Source organism: Euprymna scolopes, chromosome 28 (genome assembly GCF_053919585.1).
Source record: "Euprymna scolopes isolate OS-2025 chromosome 28, ASM5391958v1, whole genome shotgun sequence".
NCBI classification, from domain to species: Eukaryota; Metazoa; Mollusca; class Cephalopoda; order Sepiida; family Sepiolidae; genus Euprymna; species Euprymna scolopes.
The window spans coordinates 58,606,079-58,617,872 of NC_136509.1; positions in this window are offsets into that span (position 1 = coordinate 58,606,079).

An 11,794-nucleotide genomic window follows, 5' to 3' on the forward strand; every position below is an offset into this window, starting at 1 on the left:
CTAGATATAAATTGTTTTTAATATATATTCATCGATCATCATACATAAAACTTTTAGTAGCTTTAAATTGTTTTTAATATACATTCATCGATCATCATACATAAAACTTTTACTAGGTATAAATTGTTTTTTAATATATATTCATTGATCATCATACATAAAACTTTTACTAGGTATAAATTGTTTTTAATATATATTCATCGATCATCATACATAAAACTTTTACTAGGTATAAATTGTTTTTAATATATATTCATCGATCATCATACATAAAACTTTTACTAGGTATAAATTGTTTTTTAATATATATTTATTAATCATCATACATAAAACTTTTACTAGGTATAACTTGTTTTTAATATATATTCATCGATTATCATCCATAAAACTTTTACTAGATATAAATTGTTTTTAATATATATTCATCGATCATCATACGTAAAACTTTTACTAGGTATAAATTGTTTTTAATATATATTTATCGATTATCATACATAAAACTTTTACTAGATATAAATTGTTTTTAATATATATTCATCGATCATCATACATAAAACTTTTAGTAGCTTTAAATTGTTTTTAATATACATTCATCGATCATCATACATAAAACTTTTACTAGGTATAAATTGTTTTTTAATATATATTCATTGATCATCATACATAAAACTTTTACTAGGTATAAATTGTTTTTAATATATATTCATCGATCATCATACATAAAACTTTTACTAGATATAAATTGTTTTTAATATATATTCATCGATCATCATCCATAAAACTTTTACTAGGTATAAATTGTTTTTAATATATATTCATCGATTATCATCCATAAAACTTTTACGAGATATAAATTGTTTTTAATATATATTCATTGATCATCATCCATACAACTTTTACGAGATATAAATTGTTTTTAATATATATTCATCGATCATCATACATAAAACTTTTACTACATATAAATTGTTTTTAATATATATTCATTGATCATCATACATAAAACTTTTACTAGGTATAAATTGTTTTTAATATATATTCATCGATTATCATCCATAAAACTTTTACTAGATATAAATTGTTTTTAATATATATTCATTGATCATCATACATAAAACTTTTACTAGGTAGAAATTGTTTTTAATATATATTCATCGATCATCATACATAAAACATTTACTAGGTATAAATTGTTTTTAATATATATTCATCGATTATGATCCATAAAACTTTTACTAGGTATAAATTGTTTTTAATATATATTCATCGATTATCATCCATAAAACTTTTACTAGATATAAATTGTTTTTAATATATATTCATCGATTATTATCCATAAAACTTTTACTACATATAAATTGTTTTTAATATATATTCATCGATCATCATACATAAAACTTGTACTAGGTATAAATTGTTTTTAATATATATTCATCGATTATCATACATAAAACTGTTACTAGATATAAATTGTTTTTAATATATATGCATCGATTATCATACATAAAACTTTTACTACGTATAAAGTGTTTTTAATATGTATTCATCGATTATTATCCATAAAACGTTTACTATGTATAAATTGTTGTTAATATGTATTCATCGATCATCATACATAAAACTTTTACTAGATATGAATTGTTTTTAATATGTATTCATTGATCATCAACATAAAACTTTTACTAGATATAAATTGTTTTTAATATATATTCATAGATTATCATCCATAAAACTTTTACTAGGTATAAATTGTTTTTAATATATATTCATCGATTATCATCCATAAAACTTTTGCTAGATATAAATTGTTTTTAATATATATTCATCGATTATCATCCATAAAACATTTACTAGATATAAATTGTTTTTAATATATATTCATCGATTATCATCCATAAAACTTTTACTAGATATAAATTGTTTTTAATATATATTCATCGATTATCATACATAAAACTTTTACTAGGTATAAATTGTTTTTAATATATATTCATCGATCATCATCCATAAAACTTTTACTAGATATAAATTGTTTTAATATATATTCATCGATTATCATCCATAAAACTTTTACTAGGTATAAATTGTTTTTAATATATATTCATCGATTATCATACATAAAACATTTACTAGGTATAAATTGTTTTTAATATATATTCATCAATTATCATACATAAAACTTTTACTAGGTATAAATTGTTTTTAATATATATTCATTGATCATCATACATAAAATTTTTACTAGGTATAAATTGTTTTTAATATATATTAATCGATTATCATCCATAAAACTTTTACTAGATATAAATTGTTTTTAATATATATTCATCGATCATCATCCATAAAACTTTTACTAGGTATAAATTGTTTTTAATATATATTCATCGTTTATCATCCATAAAACTCTTACTAGATATAAATTGTTTTTAATATATATTCATCGATTATCATACATAAAACTTTTACTAGGTATAAATTGTTTTTAATATATATTCATCGATTATCATACATAAAGCTTTTACTAGGTATAAATTGTTTTTAATATATATTCATCGATTATCATACATAAAACTTTTACTAGGTATAAATGGTTTTTAATATATATTCATCGATTATCATACATAAAGCTTTTACTAGGTATAAATTGTTTTTAATATAGATTCATCAATTATCAAACATAAAACTTTTACTAGGTATAAATTGTTTTTAATATATATGCATCAATTATCATACATAAAGTTTTACTAGATATAAAATGTTTTTAATATATATTCATCGATTATCATCCATAAAACTTTTACTAGGTATAAATTGTTTTTAATATATATTCATCGATTATGATCCATAAAACTTTTACTAGGTATTAATTGTTTTTAATATATATTCATCGATTATCATCCATAAAACTTTTACTAGATATAAATTGTTTTTAATATATATTCATCGATCATCATACATAAAACTTTTACTAGATATAAATTGTTTTTAATATATATTCATCGATTATCATCCATAAAACTTTTACTAGGTATAAATTGTTTTTAATATATATTCATCGATTATCATCCATAAAACATTTACTAGATATAAATTGTTTTTAATATATATTCATCGATCATCATACATAAAACTTTTACTAGGTATAAATTGTTTTTAATATATATTCATCGATCATCATACATAAAACTTTTACTAGATATAAATTGTTTTTAATATATATTCATCGATCATCATACATAAAACTTTTACTAGATATAAATTGTTTTTAATATATATTCATAGATTATCATCCATAAAACTTTTACTAGGTATAAATTGTTTTTAATATATATTCATCGATCATCATACATAAAACTTTTACTAGGTATAAATTGTTTTTAATATATATTCATCGATTATCATCCATAAAACTTTTACTAGATATAAATTGTTTTTAATATATATTCATCGATCATCATACATAAAACTTTTACTAGATATAAATTGTTTTTAATATATATTCATCGATCATCATCCATAAAACTTTTACTAGGTATAAATTGTTTTTAATATATATTCATCGATTATCATCCATAAAACTTTTACTAGATATAAATTGTTTTTAATATATATTCATCGATCATCATCCATAAAACTTTTACTAGGTATAAATTGTTTTTAATATATATTCATCGATTATCATCCATAAAACTTTTACTAGGTATAAATTGTTTTTAATATATATTCATCGATCATCATCCATAAAACTTTTACTACATATAAATTGTTTTTAATATATATTCATCGATCATCATACATTAAACTTTTACTAGGTATAAATTGTTTTTAATATATATTCATCGATTATCATACATAAAACCTTTACTAGATATAAATTGTTTTTAATATATATTCATCGATTATCATACATAAAACCTTTACTAGATATAAATTGTTTTTAATATATATGCATCGATTATCATACATAAAACTTTTACTACGTATAAATTGTTTTTAATATGTATTCATCGATTATTATCCATAAAACGTTTACTTTTTTTTTTTTTTTTTTTTTTTTTACACAGTGATCACCACTTATCAAGGCCCGGAAGCCACTCAGGGATAAGGGTTATTGTAAGTACATCACGTTAGTGAGGAGATTTTATGAAGTGTTTAATTAGTGGGGCGGTTCATTAGGAATTTGGTAACATTAGACTTGAAGACATCCAAGTTGTAGTCCGGAGGGAAGCAGGCAGACGGAACAGAGTTCCACAGTCGTGCAGTTCTAAGAAAGAAGCTTTGCTCATGAAATCCGCGTTTTGATTTTGGCACAGATATAGAGTGGGGGAAATTTTTCACAGTGGATTCAGCTAGACGGGTGTTTTTCGTGAAAGATTGGCGAGGGGGGACCAGGGATTGAAGTTCAGACGAGCACCTGCCATGAAAATAACGATAAAACAAGGATAGGCTCGCAACGTCTCTTCTGTGGGAGAGGGGTTGCAGGGTAGAGAAAAGGGCATCCCCCACTAAGCCACGAAGTCTATTTTGTACTCTGTCAAGGCATGATAGGCTGTTTTTGGCAGCTCCTGCCCAGATATGGCAACAGTATTCCATCCTTGGCCGTACTTGGCTTTTATATAGATAGAGAATTGCATCAGTAGTGAGATATCTTCTGGAGCGGTAGAAGGATCCCACCATCTTTCCTGCGACCTTGGCCACAGACTTGATGTACGTGTTCCATTTCAGATCAGGAGTAAAGGTCAAACCCAGAAGCTTGTCAAAACACGGGGCCTCACCCAGACGAGAGCCATCCATCACAATTGATGCCAGCTGGGGATCAGAGCGTTGATGATGTAAGGATAGGAGTTTGGTTTTGGATGCATTAAAGGTAACTAGCCACATCTTCCCCCACTGAACCACGCGCTCGAGATCAGAGGAGAGAGAATCCGAGAGAACTTCGTCATTTACAGCCTTTGATGTGTTGCCGTAGATGGTCGTGTCATCAGCATAGATGTCAACGAATGATTTAAGTATGTGTTTAGGGAGGTCATTGATGTAGATCAGGAAGAGAGTTGGGCCCAGGATTGACCCCTGAGGGACTCCAGCATTTATATTGCAGGCCTCCGATTTTTGTCCATCTACCACTACTCTTATGAGCCTATCAGAGAGAAATGATTTAATGATTGAGAAAACATTTCCAGTTATACCATAGTTGGAAATCTTGTGAAGTAGACCCTTATGCCATACTTTGTCAAAGGCCTTTGATATGTCGAGAGCAATTGCCCTAGAAAGGAAGCCTTTGTCAAGAGATTCACTAATCCTGTGGGATATAACCGTCAGCACATCTGCGGTAGATCTTGCAGAGCGGAAACCATATTGTGTGTCACTAAGAAGGTTATTCCTGCTGAGGTGGTTTACTATTTCTCTATTTAATATTGATTCCAGTAACTTACTCATAACACAGAGAAGACTTATTGGTCTGTATTGAGAGGGAGATGACTTATCACCTGAATTCTTAAATACAGGGCAAACTGAGGAGGTCTTCCAGGGGGTCGGAAAGCACTTCTCCTTAAGGCAGCGCTTAAATAGTTTCGTAAGTATGGGAGCAAGTTCTGGTTGAAGCTTTTTTAACACTATAATTGGGATGCCATCAGGGCCAGTTGCTTTACTGGAATCTAGGTTTTTTATTAGCTTGGCGACCTCATGCACGGATATTTTTATGTTACCTAGCTTGTTCTGTGTTATAGGAGGAAATATGGGGAGTTGATGGCCTTCGTCGCATAGGGTAGAATTAGCTGCAAAGTTCTTTGCAAATAGTTTGGCCTTGTCTGATGCTGACGAGATAACCTCTGGTCCATTGATAATGGTTGGGATAGAACGCACACTTCTGTTCAAGATCCTATTTGTTATTTGCCAAAACTGGTGGGAACCAAGCCGCTGATCAGCTACCTTGGATTTAACAGACTGGGCATATAGTTCTCTTGCATTTTTTATTACTATGTATTACTATGTATAAATTGTTGTTAATATGTATTCATCGATCATCATACATAAAACTTTTACTAGATATGAATTGTTTTTAATATGTATTCATTGATCATCAACATAAAACTTTTACTAGATATAAATTGTTTTTAATATATATTCATAGATTATAATCCATAAAACTTTTACTAGATATAAATTGTTTTTAATATATATTCATCGATTATCATCCATAAAACTTTTACTAGATATAAATTGTTTTTAATATATATTTATCGATTATCATCCATAAAACTTTTACTAGATATAAATTGTTTTTAATATATATTCATCGATTATCATACATAAAACATTTACTAGGTATAAATTGTTTTTAATATATATTCATCAATTATCATACATAAAACTTTTACTAGGTATAAATTGTTTTTAATATATATTCATTGATCATCATACATAAAACTTTTACTAGGTATAAATTGTTTTTAATATATATTCATCGATTATCATCCATAAAACTTTTACTAGATATAAATTGTTTTTAATATATATTCATCGATCATCATACATAAAACTTTTACTAGATATAAATTGTTTTTAATATATATTCATCGATCATCATCCATAAAACTTTTACTAGGTATAAATTGTTTTTAATATATATTCATCGATTATCATCCATAAAGCTTTTACTAGGTATAAATTGTTTTTAATATATATTCATCGATCATCATCCATAAAACTTTTACTAGGTATAAATTGTTTTTAATATATATTAATCGATCATCATACATAAAACTTTTACTTGGTATAAATTGTTTTTAATATATATTCATCGATCATCATACATAAAACTTTTACTAGGTATAAATTGTTTTTAATATATATTCATCGATCATCATACATAAAACTTTTACTACATATAAATTGTTTTTAATATATATTCATCGATCATCATACATAAAACTTTTACTTGATATAAATTGTTTTTAATATATATTCATCGATTATCATCCATAAAACTTTTACTAGGTATAAATTGTTTTTAATATATATTCATCGATTATCATACATAAAACATTTACTAGGTATAAATTGTTTTTAATATATATTCATCAATTATCATACATAAAACTTTTACTAGGTATAAATTGTTTTTAATATATATTCATTGATTATCATACATAAAACTTTTACTAGGTATAAATTGTTTTTAATATATATTCATCGATCATCATCCATAAAACTTTTACTAGATATAAATTGTTTTTAATGTATATTCATCGATTATTATCCATAAAACTCTTACTATATATAAATTGTTTTTAATATATATTCATCGATTATCATCCATAAAACTTTTACTAGGTATAAATGGTTTTTAATATATATTCATCGATTATAATACATAAAGCTTTTACTAGGTATAAATTGTTTTTAATATATATTCATCAATTATCATACATAAAACTTTTACTAGGTATAAATTGTTTTTAATATATATGCATCAATTATCATACATAAAGTTTTACTAGATATAAATTGTTTTTAATATATATTCATCGATTATCATCCATAAAACTTTTACTAGGTATAAATTGTTTTTAATATATATTCATCGATTATGATCCATAAAACTTTTACTAGGTATAAATTGTTTTTAATATATATTCATCGATTATCATCCATAAAACTTTTACTAGATATAAATTGTTTTTAATATATATTCATCGATTATCATCCATAAAACATTTACTAGGTATAAATTGTTTTTAATATATATTCATCGATTATCATCCATAAAACTTTTACTAGGTATAAATTGTTTTTAATATATATTCATCGATTATCATCCATAAAACTTTTACTAGATATAAATTGTTTTTAATATATATTCATCGATTATCATACATAAAACTTTTACTAGGTATAAATTGTTTTTAATATATATTCATCGATTATCATCCATAAAACTTTTACTAGGTATAAATTGTTTTTAATATATATTCATCGATTATCATCCATAAAACTTTTACTAGGTATAAATTGTTTTTAATATATATTCATCGATTATCATACATAAAACATTTACTAGGTATAAATTGTTTTTAATATATATTCATCGATTATCATCCATAAAACTTTTACTAGGTATAAATTGTTTTTAATATATATTCATCGATTATGATCCATAAAACTTTTACTAGGTATAAATTGTTTTTAATATATATTCATCGATTATCATCCATAAAACTTTTACTAGATATAAATTGTTTTTAATATATATTCATCGATTATCATCCATAAAACTTTTACTAGATATAAATTGTTTTTAATATATATTCATCGATTATCATCCATAAAACATTTACTAGGTATAAATTGTTTTTAATATATATTCATCGATTATCATACATAAAACTTTTACTAGATATAAATTGTTTTTAATATATATGCATCGATTATCATACATAAAACTTTTACTACGTATAAATTGTTTTTAATATGTATTCATCGATTATCATCCATAAAACTTTTACTACGTACAAATTGTTTTTAATATGTATTCATCGATTATTATCCATAAAACGTTTACTATGTATAAATTGTTGTTAATATGTATTCATCGATCATCATACATAAAACTTTTACTAGATATGAATTGTTTTTAATATGTATTCATTGATCATCAACATAAAACTTTTACTAGATATAAATTGTTTTTAATATATATTCATAGATTATCATCCATAAAACTTTTACTAGATATAAATTGTTTTTAATATATATTCATCGATTATCATCCATAAAACTTTTACTAGATATAAATTGTTTTTAATATATATTCATCGATTATCATCCATAATGCTTTTACTAGATATAAATTGTTTTTAATATATATTCATCGATTATCATACATAAAACTTTTACTAGGTATAACTTGTTTTTATTATATATTCATCGATCATCATCCATAAAACTTTTACTAGATATAAATTGTTTTAATATATATTCATCGATTATCATCCATAAAACTTTTACTAGGTATAAATTGTTTTTAATATATATTCATCGATTATCATACATAAAACATTTACTAGGTATAAATTGTTTTTAATATATATTCATCAATTATCATACATAAAACTTTTACTAGGTATAAATTGTTTTTAATATATATTCATTGATCATCATACATAAAACTTTTACTAGGTATAAATTGTTTTTAATATATATTCATCGATTATCATCCATAAAACTTTTACTAGATATAAATTGTTTTTAATATATATTCATCGATTATCATCCATAAAGCTTTTACTAGGTATAAATTGTTTTTAATATATATTCATCGATCATCATCCATAAAACTTTTACTAGGTATAAATTGTTTTTAATATATATTCATCGATCATCATACATAAAACTTTTACTAGGTATAAATTGTTTTTAATATATATTCATCGATTATCATCCATAAAACTTTTACTAGATATAAATTGTTTTTAATATATATTCATCGATCATCATACATAAAACTTTTACTAGATATAAATTGTTTTTAATATATATTCATCGATCATCATCCATAAAACTTTTACTAGGTATAAATTGTTTTTAATATATATTCATCGATTATCATCCATAAAACTTTTACTTGGTATAAATTGTTTTTAATATATATTCATCGATTATCATCCATAAAACTTTTACTAGATATAAATTGTTTTTAATATATATTCATCGATCATCATCCATAAAACCTTTACTAGGTATAAATTGTTTTTAATATATATTCATCGATTATCATCCATAAAGCTTTTACTAGGTATAAATTGTTTTTAATATATATTCATCGATCATCATCCATAAAACTTTTACTACATATAAATTGTTTTTAGTATATATTCATCGATCATCATACATTAAACTTTTACTTGATAAAAATTGTTTTTAATATATATTCATCGATTATTACCCATAAAACTTTTACTACATATAAATTGTATTTAATATGTATTCATTGATCATCAACATAAAACTTTTACTAGATATAAATTGTTTTTAATATATATTCATAGATTATCATCCATAAAACTTTTACAAGATATAAAATGTTTTTAATATATATTCATCGATTATCATCCATAAAACTTTTACTAGATATAAATTGTTTTTAATATATATTCATCGATTATCATCCATAAAACTTTTACTAGATATAAATTGTTTTTAATATATATTCATCGATTATCATCCATAAAACTTTTACTAGATATAAATTGTGTTTAATATATATTCATCGATTATCATCCATAAAACTTTTACTAGATATAAATTGTTTTTAATATATATTCATAGATTATCATCCATAAAACTTTTACTAGATATAAATTGTTTTTAATATATATTCATCGATTATCATCCATAAAACTTTTACTAGATATAAATTGTTTTTAATATATATTCATCGATTATCATCCATAAAACTTTTACTAGATATAAATTGTTTTTAATATATATTCATCGATTATCATACATAAAACTTTTACTAGGTATAACTTGTTTTTATTATATATTCATCGATCATCATCCATAAAACTTTTACTAGATATAAATTGTTTTAATATATATTCATCGATTATCATCCATAAAACTTTTACTAGGTATAAATTGTTTTTAATATATATTCATCGATTATCATACATAAAACATTTACTAGGTATAAATTGTTTTTAATATATATTCATCAATTATCATACATAAAACTTTTACTAGGTATAAATTGTTTTTAATATATATTCATTGATCATCATACATAACACTTTTACTAGGTATAAATTGTTTTTAATATATATTCATCGATTATCATCCATAAAACTTTTACTAGATATAAATTGTTTTTAATATATATTCATCGATCATCATACATAAAACTTTTACTAGATATAAATTGTTTTTAATATATATTCATCGATTATCATCCATAAAACTTTTACTAGATATAAATTGTTTTTAATATATATTCATCGATTATCATCCATAAAGCTTTTACTAGGTATAAATTGTTTTTAATATATATTCATCGATCATCATCCATAAAACTTTTACTAGGTATAAATTGTTTTTAATATATATTCATCGATCATCATACATAAAACTTTTACTAGGTATAAATTGTTTTTAATATATATTCATCGATTATCATCCATAAAACTTTTACTAGATATAAATTGTTTTTAATATATATTCATCGATCATCATACATAAAACTTTTACTAGATATAAATTGTTTTTAATATATATTCATCGATCATCATCCATAAAACTTTTACTAGGTATAAATTGTTTTTAATATATATTCATCGATTATCATCCATAAAACTTTTACTAGATATAAATTGTTTTTAATATATATTCATCGATTATCATCCATAAAACTTTTACTAGATATAAATTGTGTTTAATATATATTCATCGATTATCATCCATAAAACTTTTACTAGATATAAATTGTTTTTAATATATATTCATCGATTATCATACATAAAACTTTTACTAGGTATAAATTGTTTTTATTATATATTCATCGATCATCATCCATAAAACTTTTACTAGATATAAATGGTTTTAATATATATTCATCGATTATCATCCATAAAACTTTTACTAGGTATAAATTGTTTTTAATATATATTCATCGATCATCATACATAAAACATTTACTAGGTATAAATTGTTTTTAATATATATTCATCAATTATCATACATAAAACTTTTACTGGGTATAAATTGTTTTTATATATATTCATTGATCATCATACATAAA